Source organism: Crocodylus siamensis, chromosome 1 (genome assembly GCF_052110815.1).
Source record: "Crocodylus siamensis isolate JL-2025a chromosome 1, ASM5211081v1, whole genome shotgun sequence".
NCBI lineage: Eukaryota > Metazoa > Chordata > Crocodylia > Crocodylidae > Crocodylus > Crocodylus siamensis.
Window position 1 is genome coordinate 88,153,315 of NC_143395.1, and position 15,512 is coordinate 88,168,826.

General features: G+C 47.6%; 1 pseudogene; it reads left to right on the forward strand.

Annotated features, from left to right (window-relative positions):
* The first annotated feature begins 10,266 nt into the window (after positions 1 to 10,266).
* Positions 10,267 to 12,755, forward strand: LOC149873008 (uncharacterized; annotated as a pseudogene).
* The last annotated feature ends 2,757 nt before the right edge of the window (positions 12,756 to 15,512 follow it).

Genomic DNA, 15,512 nt, shown 5'->3' on the forward strand with positions numbered 1-15,512 from the left:
TGACTCGGCCAGGCCCATCACGATTTCTTCTGTTTGGTTCAATACTGTTAACCTCAATCTCTTCCTCTGATAGGTGTCTGAAGCTCCATGGATACAGACCATATTTACTGGTGTCACCAATTCTCCCATCTCTGGTGTCACTAAATCTGCCCTTAACATTGTTTGGGTGCATCCCATATCAACAATAGTGAGCACTACTAGATATCCTATTTTCATTTCCACAAAAATGAAACTAGTAGGTAGTGAGTTTAAAACTAAAAGGAAGTTATTTTTCACAAAGTGTGTAATTCAGTTGTTGAACTAATTGCCACCAGATGCTGTAGAAGCTGACAGTTATCCCAATTGAAAAAGGAGTTGGACAAATTCTGAGGGACAAGGGCATCAGTAGCTCTTGAGCATGGGAGTTAGGGATACAGCCTCTAAATTAGAATTTCCTAGACCATAAATTCTAAGGTCTGTGTGAGCAGGATTCCTGGATCGATCTAAACGACATGTTCGGTCCTGCCTCCTGTACCTGCCCTTGTTCTTTGCTGCCACGACTTGTTGGGAGTAAACAAACGTAAAAACTCACAGGTGGAAAGCTTCTGATTTTTAATAATGACAACATGCCACTCCCCATACTGCTGCTATCTCTTGCAGCTGTCACAGGTTCAGGCTCATGCTGGTACAACGTATATGCAAGGCCAGTCATACTTCGTTAGGTTTAGGAAGCACAAACTGCAGCTCATCCTGCCCTCCACCATGAAAAGAAACAACCGCTCGCCGTATCAATGCCACGTACGGCAGCTTGTACTCTTCTCTCTTCCCTCACTGACATACTGTTACATGGGACATTTCATATTCATCCAGTCCCCTTTTCATTCATTCAAAGTCTCTCATTAACATTGAGTACCTGTCCTGGAGATAGTTGTGCCGGCTTCACTTACAGTGTTCCACAGGCACCACTGTCTGTCGTCCTTGAGGGAAAGCTCCTGTTCTTTCTTGAGCCTGCGCCTCTGCACAGGAAAACTGCCCCATTGCACTGGCTTGCTCTAAACCGCTGCTCTGGTTCCCTTTCTAGGGAACAATCTTCATTCAGCTTCTGGTCCTCTTATACAAAAGTCCTTAAGTGGCAATTAACACACTCCTGGCCGGCCCCGCCACTGGACAAGGAGTCCTTAATTAGCAGTTAACAAGTTTGCCAATCAACTCCAGCACCGACCTGTGCATTCTTAATGGGCAATTAACCCATCTCGGGTGGCTCCATAACAGAGCCACTGGCTCCCTGTTACAGTCTGCAAGTAAGAGAGAAACAGTGGAAAAAAATCTTAGTCAGACCCAGTTCATTCTCCCCTTCAGCAACTACTCCAGGGGTGGGTAATTATTTCTGGCAAAGGGCTGCTTACTGAGTTTTGGCAAGCTGTTGAGGGCCGCATGGGTAGCGCCCCCCCTTGACAGGTGCTCCGCCTCCTGGTCACCATCTTAGGACCAGAAGTTCCGTCCCCTATCACCCGATCTTTGCCACCAGAAGTCCCTCACCCTATGAACACACACACACACACACACACACTCTCTCTCTCTCTCTCTCTCTCTCTCTCTCTCTCTCTCCCTTCCTCATTGCTCTCTCTGTCTCTCTCTCCACCTCCCTCATTGCATGGACAGACACACACGCACAGAGGCAACTGGTGCCTCCTGAGTTGTGGGGGCACTTACTCCCCCAGCAGCCAGTCAGTGACCAGGGGGAGTCCCCCCACAGCTGATCGTGCCAACCCAGTAGTGCCAGTGGCATGCCTGGAAGGGCCAGGGGCACGCCCAGAAGTGCCAGTGGTGATTCTCCTGATGACCCCACTCTCCAGCTGGTGCTCCCACCTTCCCCTGCTGCCCACTGCCTAAGCAGAGAACGCTGGCTGTGAGGGGTGCACCAGCATTCTCAGGGGATGCACATGCACCCCTGTGCACCCCCTACACATCGCCACTGCACACGCGCGCGCGCGCACACACACACACACACACACACACAACCTCCTGCTCCTGGCCTCAGAGTACTGGTGTAGCCCCATGCTCCTGCGGTCTGGCAATGCAGCCAGGACCCATGTGGTGCTGGAGCAGCTGGCAAGTGGGCAGGGAAGCAGTGAAAGGTGCAGCAAGCAGAGGCTTCTGGGTGGGGGGTGGAGGTGGGAGGAGCTATGGGTGGGTCAAGGTCAGGCTGGCCTTACTTCTGGGTCCTGCCAGCTTCCCCTGTCCTACTGCCCCTGTCTCCTGTCATCTTTGACAGGCAGCCAGGAGCAAATAAATATTAATTATCAAAACATTTTATGGGCTCCACAGGCCAGACAGAATGGCCTGGAGGGCTAGATCTGGCCCACGGGCTATATTTTGTCTGCCCCAATCTACTTTTTGCCACTCTGTAAAACTGGGTGAGATGGACCCATAGTCTGACCCAGTAAATGACAATTCTTATGGTTTTATGGTCTTATGAGAAAGCGAATTCTTCTGTGCCAGTGTGCCAATGACTAGGGTGAATAAAAGCTTGTATCAACTTGCTAAGAGCTCTCTTCTCTGATTTTTCAGTTAAGTGAACTTACATGCAAGAAAGTTTTGGACCGTGATGGAATCTATGAACTTTTGGGGTTGAACTATTTGTGGTAGCTTCTTCTTGTCTGAAAATTAAAAAAAACTCTCATCTGAACTTGGAGAAGATGATGGCCAGTTTAGAATAAGTATATCTTGTATTCCTGGTATCCCTTTCTGATCCAAAATTCCGCGTTTAGAATCACAACCCATGGAGTTGCTACATTATTTTTTTACTTTACAATTAAACAAAGTTATTCTGGCATACAGGAAATTCTTACTGCTCTTAACAAAGTGTGGATCTATAAGTATATGTATAAAGATACTAATCTTTTCTATTTATTTTTATAGTAAAAATCCTTTACTTTTAAGAGGGGTGGGTAGGAGTGGAGAAAATTACAGGTATATTTAATCAGAAAGAAACCAATCAGGATGCTCCAGCTTTCTATCAGTTGCCCAAGATGATACATTTAGTAAACATCAACACATTTTGTCAAGATTTTGGGGAATGCTGACTCAGAGGTATACAAAAAAAGCATAATATGCTGAACCAATTGTGCAACACTTTACATGGAAAAGTGATTTCCTGATCTCTGCATCAAGCAGCTGATGCTCTTGCATTAGGTTTGAATGTTTTTGTCATCATCATCTTTTAAAGAAAAGATTAACTGTTCGTGCATGTATGAACTAGCAGATATAGAAGACCATGAAACTTGAAAAAATAAGTTGCATGAGAGACAAGGATTTTTTTGTATTAATTTTTTATTGAACTAATTGTGTATTTGGGAGATATGTTAGACGAGCTTTTGGCCACAGATTGACTGAAAATTATGTTCACTTATCCATTTCTACAAAAGTGATTCCCAAATGTACTTTTCTGTCCTATACTTTTTCTATTTGGCCTATTTTTGTATGTCCATTTTCACTCAGACATTTTCTCATGGATATACTCCATGAACTATTTTAGTTTACACCTTCTGGCTCTTTAACGTAGAAATTATATCAAATTTGACTTCTTTACATATTGGTGGCTGTCGGGGTTCCTGTGCCCCGGGGACCCAACCGACGCCACCTGCCAGTGGTTCAGTGTGTCGTCACCTGTAATTGGAGTGTCCCATGCGTGTGTTTCGCTTGCCATGACTTTGATGTTAACGGAGTTGGTTCAGATGTCTGACGCGCGTAATCCAGTTATGAGTCTTGCCAATGTCTTGTGAGGTCCCGTGTTGCTGAGGGCTCCTCCTCCCCTACACCCTCACCCGTACCACCGGGCTAGTGACCAACTAATTGGTACGGCCACGTGTCCTCAAGTCCACTCAGATAAGCCACAAAAGAAGGAATAAAAATCAAAACAAGCACTACAACCAAGACGGGTCCCTTGATCGGGGCAGCTGCTCCAGCCATCCGCAGCCACCTTCCTATTCAAACTTGTCCTCCTAGGGGTCGAGCCCTCTTGTAGGGCTTTACACGGTTCCCTTTTTAACAATTTAAGTTCGTAGTTGAACTGCGCCCCTCTTACAGGGACTACGGCACCCAAAGTTAGTAGTGCCCTCCTATTAGGGTCTTTACGGTACCCTTTTCCTGCTGGGCTCCACCAGCTCGTGGCAAACCAACAGTCCTATTCCCCACAGGGACCGGCAGGCTGGGTTCAAAAACCCCTCTGGTGTTTAGCTTTTTGCCAGAGGCTCCTACCCACATTCAGCGTTGCTCTCAGCATTCCTCGCAGCGTGCGCCGGCGTGCACCACCTCCTCCTAGTCCTCTTTCTGGTTCTGCATTGCTGCCACTTTCCGGTCCCGGCCTCTCCTTTATACCGGCGGGGAAAATACCGGCCCCTCCCTTCTCCACACACCGGGGTAAGGGGAATTTCTGCCAGTCTCTTTGCGGCTGTGGACCTGGGGCCGCTGACCCTCCGCTCAGCCCTACAGCCTTGGAGCCTGCTGGTTCCTTCTCTCCCTCCCAGTGGCATGGAATTGAGTAGGTTTAAGGGAGTCAAATTAGACTAGACTAGATGAAAATATTCCAGTGCTATTATCACTACTAACATGTCCTAGCACACCTGTAAAATATCTCATGCCCACACATTAAACATCTTCTAACAATCCACAAGCACACATATCACTAGTACAATGTGCATGATCTGAGCAAAGCTAACCACTTCTATATTTAGCACTTTTTGCAGTTCTGCTGTAGTCATGAAAACAAAACGTTAAAGACAGTGCTTTAATTTATCATCTCATGATACCCATGTTCCTGCTCACTCTTCAGTGACAGTTCTGCTGTTCAAGCCAAGTGAGTAAACATAGCTTAAATAGTACAAACTTAATTATATTTGGAACAAATCTGCATCCTTATTAATCTAAGACATTATAAGCAGCACAAGTTGTTGGTGACATGCTTGTTTCCTTTTTGAATATAAGCAGCCCTGGCTCAGCTCAGAACCTATTAGCAGGAGCCCAGGAACAGGAACTGGAACTCAGCAGTGAAATTTCTTTTGAGGAAGCTGTAGGGTTGAGAAGCAACCATGAATTAATTTCTACTGGAGTGACCATATACAGCTAGCCCAGCTCCCAAAATAGCTAGTACTAGACTGAAAAGAGATGTGGCTAGGATGGCTAGGGCAGGTCCCATTGGTTTGACTACCACAGAGCTTCCAGGGTAAATAAACTTGTCCTCTTCCTACAGATATCCAGAGGACGGCAATATGAGCCAGTCCTGACTAACTATTTTTTGGCAAGCTCCTCTAAGGTTGAATGAATCATGCTTTGACAAGCAGGGGGGAATTTGTGCTTCCATGAGCAAGCAAAAGTGAATCTCAGCCATGATTTTAAACCCAGTTGTGCCCTAGATTACCTATATTTTGGCTGGTGACCAGTTGTGTTGGATTGGGCAGTCATATGTCAGTCTCAGTTCTTCACTGTTCAAACCTCCTTCCTTGGAAACGAAAGAGGAAGAAGAAGCATTAAGGATAACGTATACTGAAAATGCTGCAGACCTGTACCCATTATATTGCATTTCCCAAGGAATACATTTCCCATAATCTACTGCCTGCAACATCTAAGAAATACCGGTGATTTACATGGAAAACAAAGTACAGTAGACACCCTTTTTACGTGTATTCGACTTACCTGTGTCTCGTGTTTATGCAAATTAATATTAACACCCAAGCAGAAAAATACATCCTGAGACGTCCATCATTCGCGCAGATACATGAATGCCTTGTAAGATGCGCAGACTGAGTGAAACAGAGTTACGCACAGCTTGGGTTCCCAAGCAGGATTCTGGAGGCTCGCTCAGTCTCAGTGTCGCCATTGTGGTAGCAGTACAGGTTTTATTTTGGTACCTTTGGTGTCATAAATGTGAGGTCTAAGGAATGCAACCCTCACTTTTCAGTTATTTCCTATGGGAAAATTCACCTTGAGTCGTGCACATTTGACATACACAAGGTTTCTCAGGAAAGCAATATACGCATAAGCTGGGAGTCTACTGTACTACTCTGGGAGGTGTGCACTAGTGTAATTCCAGCACCTCCGATGCCCAACCCAATGCATCTCTGTTACACAATGTGAGGGTGATATTAGTGGTTCACAGCACCATAGCAGGCACACAGAGTTAGGCTGAAAAACTCAGAGTAGATCAAAATGTGAAGTTTTTTACCCACTATCTTGGATAACAAGGTTAAACAGAAGATCTATTAAGAAAAACACTGACAATTTAAATAAATCAGATGTTTTTGCTGAAGATTATGCTGTGATTTTCTCCAATTATTCTTGACATTTCACCCATTCATATTGTGATCTGAATTAATAATGGAAGAGGAAAAAAAGGCTCTTGTCTCCTTGTTTATTCTTTGTTCTCAAGGAGATAAGCTGTTTATAAAGATAAGTTATTTGTTATTTAAATCACTTTTACTGAAGTTGTTTATTTCCTTGTTTGAGTTTCTAAAAATATTGCAACAATTGTAATGCATCTTTGAGATGTCTATTCAATTCCCTGTGATTTGTAGTGAAATTCATTGCTAAATGGGCACAGGTGTTGATGTACATAACGTGCAGAAATGAGTCAAAACCAATAAATGCTCAATAAGGAAGGGTGGAAAGGAAATACTCTGACATCAACTCTTTTAAGATGAGATAAAAGAGGCATTTTAGATCGCTACTAAATTATGTGTAGATTGCAAAGAAGATGCATTTTTGAGTAACTACAAAAATGTAAAACAACAGACCATGTTTAAAGTAGCACTTTAATCATTGCTATATTTTCAATCATAATTATTATTTTTTTTAAATCACTGTATTCAGGATATAATTTACCTTCTATAAAGGTGTCACATCAAGGCATTAATATGCTATTTTTAAACAGTCTTAGAAAAAATAAATGCACTATGAAAATGCAAAATGCATTATCAAAATTGCTCATTCTTTTCTATTCTATGTAAAAATGTACCTGGAGATTGTTATCAGAGAATCAGAAAAGTAGGGCTGGAAGGGACTTCTAGAGGTCATCTAGTCCAATCCCCCATTCGAGGCAGGATCATCCGTATCCACACCATCTCATACAAATCCTTGTCAAACCGATTCCTAAAACCACACAATCAACCCCATTACACAAATACAAGGCATATTGCCCAAAGACACCAAAAGCACCTCACTCACCACAGGTAAAGCAGGGGGATGAGGGCTGTCAGCATCCTGCTGCTGCAACGGCTGTTAAAATGCACTTGAGAGATCCAAGAAAGCCATGCTCCTGCTACATAGAAAGGCAAACCCCCTAGAGTCCATACCAGTATGACCATGCAGTTAAATTCCTTCTTGATCCCAAATCTGGTAATTGGTTTGATGCTAAATTGTGGGGCAAGAACCTCTAACCAGGAATCTCCAGTTTTTAGTCCCAGTAGGAGCATTGATTGGCACATTGTTGTCAAAATCCCCAATTTGACTGCAGTCAACACCCTATGCTTCTGAGGAAGACGAATCTACTCCCTCTAGCAACAGGAGGGGAAAAAAAACCCTTTCTGGCCCCATGTGGCAACTGGAAAAGCCCAGAAGCATGGGAAAAAACAAAGATCCCCCATTCGGCTCTGCAACTTGGGGATTGCAAGACATAACTCCACACGCTGCACCCTCTAACTGGAGAACCTGAACACCCCTTTCTGTATCCCATCCATAGGCTTATGCTTGCTGCTTTAATGTTCTTGCATAACTATGCCAGTTGTGAAACTCTGCTTCATTCTTTTACTGCTGAGCATGGTCCTCTCCAATATCCACTTGCTCTTCAAGAGCTCTTCTGTTACCTTCCAGCTAGCTAGGAAAGGGGCCAGGGGCGTGTTCCTGGCCTTCCAACTGTTGCTCTTTGCAGAGCACTCCTGGCACAACTATGCCTAGATTATCCCTAGTCAATGCTTGTCCCAGGATGGATCATGGGGTGTGCACAAGTACAGTTGTACCCCACTTTGATTCCTGCTCTGTCCAAAGTTTAAAATGAACTGCCTGGCAGTGGCAGCAGCATTTCTAGTCAGACAGCTGCTGAGGGACTCAATTGACTTCTTGGCTCATTATAATCTACCCCATCCCTTCTAAACTCTTCATTCTGCAGGCCTTAACAACCCTCTCTTCTTTTTAATGGTCGTGATATTCCACCAATCAAGCTAGCTTTTGTTCTGTAATGCTGCTGTCTATTAGCTGCTCCTAATCATGAAGCTCTTATTTTGCAGCCCTGCAGATATTTTTTAACTCATTCTGATTAAGCTATATTTGTTTGTGCTTCCATCTTAAGCTGTGTACTCCAGCCCCAGGCTCCTAGCATGCTAGTAAAGCTTCTAGTGTCTAACTGGAGAAACATGTGCATTGTTTCATATGAGATGCTGTACCTCACCATTTGCACTCCCCTTTTCAAAATCCTAGACCAGCTCATGTGTTTGTCCAACCTCTTTTCTTTTCTTTCAAATTTTTTGTCTTGGGCCAAATCAGTCAAATCAGTTTCAAATTCTATTGACTGAACAGAGCTCAATTGTTCAAGTCTGTGTGGTGCTACCATCGGCAAGTATCCTACCTTCCAGCCTCTTCAGCTTGAGGCTTCAGACACTCCCAAATCCATGGCAGGCATCCTAGGTGTCAGAACCAAGCCTGGAGGCATTGGAGTTCAGATGCCTCCCAGTCTCACTTGCCCCCAGCCAAAAAGCCAGAGAAGCAAGCTAGAAGGAAAGCACAAGAACAATTCCTCATTACCATACATTGTGTAGCCAAGTTCTTTGCACTGGAGGCAGAGCCTCCCTAAGGGTGTGTAGGGCCCAGGGCTGGGGGGAGGGAGTGGCAAGTGGATGGACTGTGGAGCCCGTGGCACCCAGTGGCTGCAATGGGGCCTGTATGGCACTGTCTGTGGGGTTCCCCAAAGTGCAGGACCTGGGGCAGCTGCCCCGCTTGCTCACCTCTAGGGATGGCTGTCACAGGGCATTAGTGCCCTGCTCCTTTAAAGGACTGAAACTGCCAGGGGAAGAGCCCTAGTGGTGAGTTGGAAGCCCCAGCTGCGGGTTACCAGAGCAGCCAGAACAGGCTAGTGGTCCACACCTGCCACTGGTCGGCTGACCAGAAGCAGCAGGGCCTGGCTCACATATAAATCCCAGGGCTGAGCCCAAGAGGGCAGTTCCCTGCCAGCAGCAAAGGGGGAAAGAGCTCTCCCAGAGCAAGTAAAGGGGAGAGACCTGACTGCAGGAGCAGCTTCTGATGCTGTTGAGGGACAGAGTATTCCCTGCTATGGTTTGAATGATGTTGTAGCTGGATGGCTTGAATTTATGTTGCAGCCCAGGGGCTTATGTTTTGTTTACTGCTCTATAAGACCGGTGGTTTGGGTGAGGCTATTAGGGGAAGAAGGAGGCCTCATGGGGGGTGCACAGACCCCAGCACCAGAGAGTGCGCAGCATTTGGGGGTGCACAGACCCCAGCGCCAGAGAGGGCACAGCATTTGTGGGTGCACAGACCTCAGTGCCAGAGAGAGCACAGCATTTGGGGTGCACAGACCCCAGCACCAGAGAAAGCGCAGCACTTTGCAGGGCTGTGGAGATCCCAAACACTAGTGAGGCGCAGAGTGAGATGGGGCTGCAGAGAGCACGAACAACAGTGAGGCACAGAATGAGACAGGGCTGTGGAGAGCCCAGGGAGGACGAAGGGGCCAAATTACAACAAGGCCCAGACCAAACAACGTCAGTGCCATCTGCGAGGCTTGGGGCATGGTAAAGGGGTGGTTGAAGCCACACATAGCCCATAAGGCTAGGGTGCTCCATTGTGACATCCATCTTGGAGTGGGATGCAGCAGGGCTCCAAAGACCCATGGGGTCCTGAGAATCAATCTTGACCATGTCCAAGAGGACTTAGAGGCAGCCTCCCTATCATTCATACCATCAAAGACGTGGCAGGAAAGAATAGAGGGTGCCCAGTGGGCCAACTTGGCATGGTAAGGGGGCCTTGGGTAGATCACAGCCATCCTGCAGGACCCCATCCCATGACAAAGTGGTGCACTGGCTGGGAAGTAAGGCCATGCATGGGGAAGAACCCTGTGTCCCTAATTAGGGAAATGAACCTGTGGGCCAGTACAGAAGTACAACACAGTAAAGTGAAAGGCAATGAGACCGGGGGTCAGGAAGATGAGCCGAGGTTAAAGATTAGACTGCCGTTAGAGATTGTAGAGAGGAAGATGTTAGGTCTGGCCTAGGAAGAAGTAGAACCATGGCAGGAGTAGCAACTCCGGAAGGCAGGCAGCAAGAAGCCTTCACCTGGCAGTTGTGGGTGGACGAGGTGGAGGAAAAAGCTGCCCGTCTAGAGTTTAAATTAGAAACGATGAGATTACACAAGGAGCAAGCCAAGGCAAAGGTGGCTGCTTTAGAGTTGCAGGCACAACCTGGGAAAAAAGAAGATGGGTCAAAAGAAATCATGTGCCTGCTGGCAGCAGAGGCAGAAAAGGCCTGAGTGCTGGAACGGTTCATGGTGAAGGAGGCCAAGAAGAGCAGGCAATGGGAAGAAAATTGCAAGAGATGCAAAAGGAGATGGAGGATCAAGCCTTCTGGACCTGGGATAGACCAGACGGGGGAACAAAAGGATGTCATTCAGAAGCTAGAGATATTGAAAGCCTCATTGGAGTCTTCCAGAAAGAAGTCCGGAGCCAGGTGGACCAGATACAGGAGGAGTTGGAGAATTGGCAACTGAGATGCAGGCAAGCCAAACAACATGTGGAAGAGCTGCGAGGCAAGCTAGTTAGAAACCAGGTCCAGAGGAAACAAGGAAGGTGATTGCCAGAGAGATGGAGAAAATCAAGGATTATATGGTGAACCACAAGGCATTACAAGATCAGAAGCAGTCCCTCGAAACAGAAGAAAGAGCCAGAACTGAGGAGTGTGCAGAATTGTGAGCTCAGTGGCAAAAGGTGAAAGAAGAAAAGGACCAACTATGGGAAGAGATACAGTCCCTGAAGACCCTTTTGGAAGAGGCCACAGCCAGGGAAACAGCGTTGCAGGGGAAGACCAAGCAGCAACCATTACAGGCCGCTCAATCACAAAGAGATGGACTGACTGCAATAGGCATGCAATTGGAGGAACATGCATCCAGGGCTAATGCAGAATGCCAGGAGCATTTGCAAGAGCTTGAAGCCTTGAAAGGGTTTGCCACAGAGCACTCAGGTGCCCCGCGCCTGAGAGCAGAAACAGCTCGGGAGAGACCTCTACTGGCAAGAAGGGGAAGGCCCAGGTGCCAGTTACCAGGGCAGCCAGAGTCACAGGTGCTGGTTGCTAGGACAACTGTTGGGGAGCCAGCTGACAGGAAGGGGCAGGGCCTGGCCCATATAAGCCCAGGCGTGTGGCCAGGAGGGCAGTTCCCTTCTGGCGGCCAAGGGAGGAGGAGCTCAGCCAGTGCAGACAGAGGGGAGAACCCTGACTGTGTGCGCAACCCCTGATTGCTGCTATGGGTTGGAGTATTTCCCGGTAGGGATTGAATGTTGTTTGGCCAGACGGTTTAGCTTTTTATGTTATAGCCCAGGGGCTTTGTGTTTTTGTGTTCGCTGTTTTAACCAGAGGACCGGGTGAGGCTATCGGGGGTTGGAGGAGGCTTCGTAAGGACTCCACGGTAGCATAGGGACCCTCACGCCAGAGAGGGCACAGAATTTGGGGTGCATTGACCCCAGCCCCAGAGCAAGGGGGGCAGTGAGGAGCCCCAGAGCAAAGGGGGGGGCAGTGGGAAGCCCCTGAGAGAAGGCAAGGAGAGGGCCAAATCACAGCAGGGCCCAGTCAAAACCTGGCACTGGGGCACGTAAAGTGGGCAGCCTCCTGCTAATTACATCAATCGATCAATTAAGATCAAGGCATGGCAGGCGAGTAAGCAGGCGGTTGGCCCATAACAGGAGGGCGGAGTCACCAATAGAAAGGCGCCAGTAGCGATACTTCTGTCACAATGGTGCATTGGCTGGGAATGTTTTATATGGCAGCATGCATCATAAGACACTGGTTTGCCTGTATAAAGAAGAGAGCCCTTGAGTCCATGCGGAGAAAGGAACGAGAGCAGATGCTAATCTCCAGCCTGGAGTCAGGAGAACAAGCTTTGGATCAACTTCTTCGAACGGTGCAAGGCCTACTGGACCAAGCCGTAAGGCAACAGACCCTGTTAACCACCATGATCAAAAGCACCTGACCCTGGCCAATGATGCAGGTAGGATTGTGCAGCTATGGAGCCCAAGTCGACCCTGAGGTGGGAGATGAGCCACCCGCACTGTTAGCGGAAGTAACAATACAGGGGAAAAGACTAGTAGCTGTAATGGACTTGGGCTCACGGGAGACGCTGGTGCGGAGCGATGTGCTACTGACAAGGGAGAGGGAAATAGTAGATCATGCAAGGGTGCAGTGTTGGTGCAGGGACGCCCTCATTTTTGACAAGGTGAGGGTCATTCTGTGAGTAGGCAACAAGACCTGCTGGATGCTAGTGGGGGTCACAGAGCATTTACCCTACCCAGTAGTACTGGGCTGCGACTGGCCCGAGTTGCTAAAGGGATAGTTGGCATGAGGCGCGAGGAGACCACAGAGGGTTTCATGGGTGAAATCCAGCAGTCTTCCCCTGACGAGGAAGTGGAACAAAGGGTGGACATTGCCCATTTATTGGAAGACGAGCATTTTCAGCTGGAGCAGAGTCAGGAGATGGACTTTCGGCAGGCGCTGCAGGGACACCTCGCTTGAAGAAATGACAAGGTATTGAGACCGGAACTGATGAGGACAACCCCCGAGGTGAAATCCAGCAGTCTCCCCCTGACAAGGAAGTGGAACAAAGGGTGGACATTGCCCATTTATGGGAAGACGAGCATTTTCAGCTGGAGCAGAGTCAGGAGATGGACTTTCGGCAGGAGCTGCAGGGACACCCCGCTTGAAGAAATGACGAGGTATTGAAACCGGAACTGATGAGGACAACCCCAAGGTTCAAGGTATGAAACAGCCTCCTATACTGGATTGAGCAAGGGAAACCAGAAGGAGGGGTGGTTGCTCAGCTGTTGGTCCCTCAGTGGTATCAATGGGCCTTACTGAAGGTGGCTCATGAGCTCCCCATGGGCGGGCATCTGGGCTGGGACAAAACAGAAGCACGCATTTGAGCAAGGTTTTATTGGCCAGGACTGATGTGGGAAGTCACAAGATATTGTGCTTTGTGCCCCGTCTGCCAAAAAGTAAACCCAATGCCACCCCTAAAGCCTCCTTTAATTCCAATGCCTCTGGTAGAGGTTCCCTTTGAGAGGGTAGCAGTGGACATCATGGGGCCACTTTCCCTGAGTAGCACTGGGAACCACTATATACTAGTTCTATTAGATTATGCAATTAGGTACCTAGAAGCAGTACTGATGCGGACAGTGTCCGTGCCAAAGGTGGCAACAAACTGTTGAAAATATTCTCCCAAATAGGACTCCCTAAGGAACTACTGACTGATCAAGCGATGAACTTTACATCACGCATGTTCGAAGCAGTGAGTAAAGCTTTGGGGATCAAACACCTGAGGACAACCGTATATCATCCCCAAATGAAAGGGCTTGTGGAATGCTTCAATCAGACATTGAAGCAAATGCTAAAAAAGTTTGTGGTGGACAGCCCACAGAATTGGGACAAAATGATACCACCTTTGCTGTTTGCAGTAAGAGAGGCACCCCAGGCCTCGACTGGGTTTTCACCTTTTGAGTTATTGTACGGCTGGCAACCAAGGGGGATTCTGGAACTAATTAAGGAGAGTTGAGAAGAACAGCAGAATAGATACCAGAACGTCATCCAATACATGATCCAACTGCAGGAATGCCTTGAAGCGGCCCGGAACGTGATGGTGGAAAATCTCAGAGAGGCCCAGCAACGACAAGCAAGGCATTACAACCGAGGCACCCAGGAAAGGAGATTTGACATGGGGGACCGCGTGTTGGTTCTACTGCCAGACAGTGAGAGCAAGCTACTTGCCCGGTGGCAGGAACCCTATGAAGTCATACGCCAAGTGGGACCTGTGGACTATGAGATGTACCATATAGATGAAAAGAAAAAGAAGCAAGTATACCATGTCAATATGTTGAAGAGGTGGGAAGATCGGGAGTGTATGTATTTAGCCCTTCATCCCGAGGAGTTGGAATTGGGACCTACATTAATGGAGGGAAGTGGGCTGGGGGATGTAGAACTAGCCCCATGACTGTTGGAAGAACAGAGAAGACAGGCTGCTGAGTTAGTCAAGGAGTATGAAGACATATTCCAGGGAACCCCTGGATAAAAACTCCTCTGGACCAGGTAATACGTGAGAATTGGAGACGGATTCCCCAGCAACTCCAAGACCCGATAAGAGCGGAGATTACGATGATGCTAGAGAAGGGTATTATTTGTGAGTTTCACAGTGATTGGCAGAGCCCCATCATAGTGGTACCTAAGCCCAATGGGAAAATCCGCCTCTGTATCGACTACCGGAAGGTGAATGCAGTGGCTAAGTTTGACGCCTATCCGATGCCCCGAGTGGATGAACTGGTGAAGAGCATCGGGCAAGCTCACTACATTTCTACGTTAGACCTGACCAAAGGTTACTGGCAGGTCCCAGTGGCCCCCAAAGATCAGGAGAAGAAGGTATTCGCCACCCCATGGGGTCTTTTTCAATTTTGGTGAATGCTGTTCGGGTTGCATGGAACTGCAGCCACGTTCCAGCGGTTAATGGACAGAATCTTGGCCCCGCACGGGGATTACGCCATGGTGTATATTGATGACATTGTCATATACACTGAGGGCTGGGCTGAACAACTCACCACCCTGAGAGCACTACTACGAGGTTTAAGAAATGCTGGGCTGACAGCCAACCCAAAGAAATGTACAGTAGGAAAAAAGGAAATGCAGTACCTGGGGTTCCTAGTAAGATGCGGGAAAATGAGACCTTTGAGTTAAGTGGAGGCATTGTGGAGATATCAAGCACCCCATACTAAAAAGCAAGTGAGGGCTTTCTTGGGGCTGGCCAGTTATTATAGAAAGTTTATACCTCATTTCACGGATGTAGTGGTACCGTTGATGGACATGATAAAAGCAGGGGCTCCAACCAAAGTGGAATGGACACTGGAGGCAGAAAAGGCATTCTGAGTGGTGAAGGATGCACTGTGCCTACATCCGCTCTTGTATACTCCGGATTTCAATAAACCTTTCCTGGTGCAGACCAATGCGTCAGAGGTGGCTGTCGGAGCCGTGTTGGTACAGAAAGAAGGAGAAGAAGAACACCCTATAGCCTACATAAGTAAGAAATTACACCCACCGAAACAGAGTTACACCACGGTGGAGGAGGAGTGTCTGGCAACTAAGTGGGGTATTGAGACACAATGATATTACTTGTTAGGGCGGCGGCTCACCTTGATCACCGACCACGCATCCCTGCGCTGGCTGCAGAGCATGGAGACTAATAACACAAGGGTGATGAGGTGGGCCCTTAGTCTGCAGCCATATTGTTTT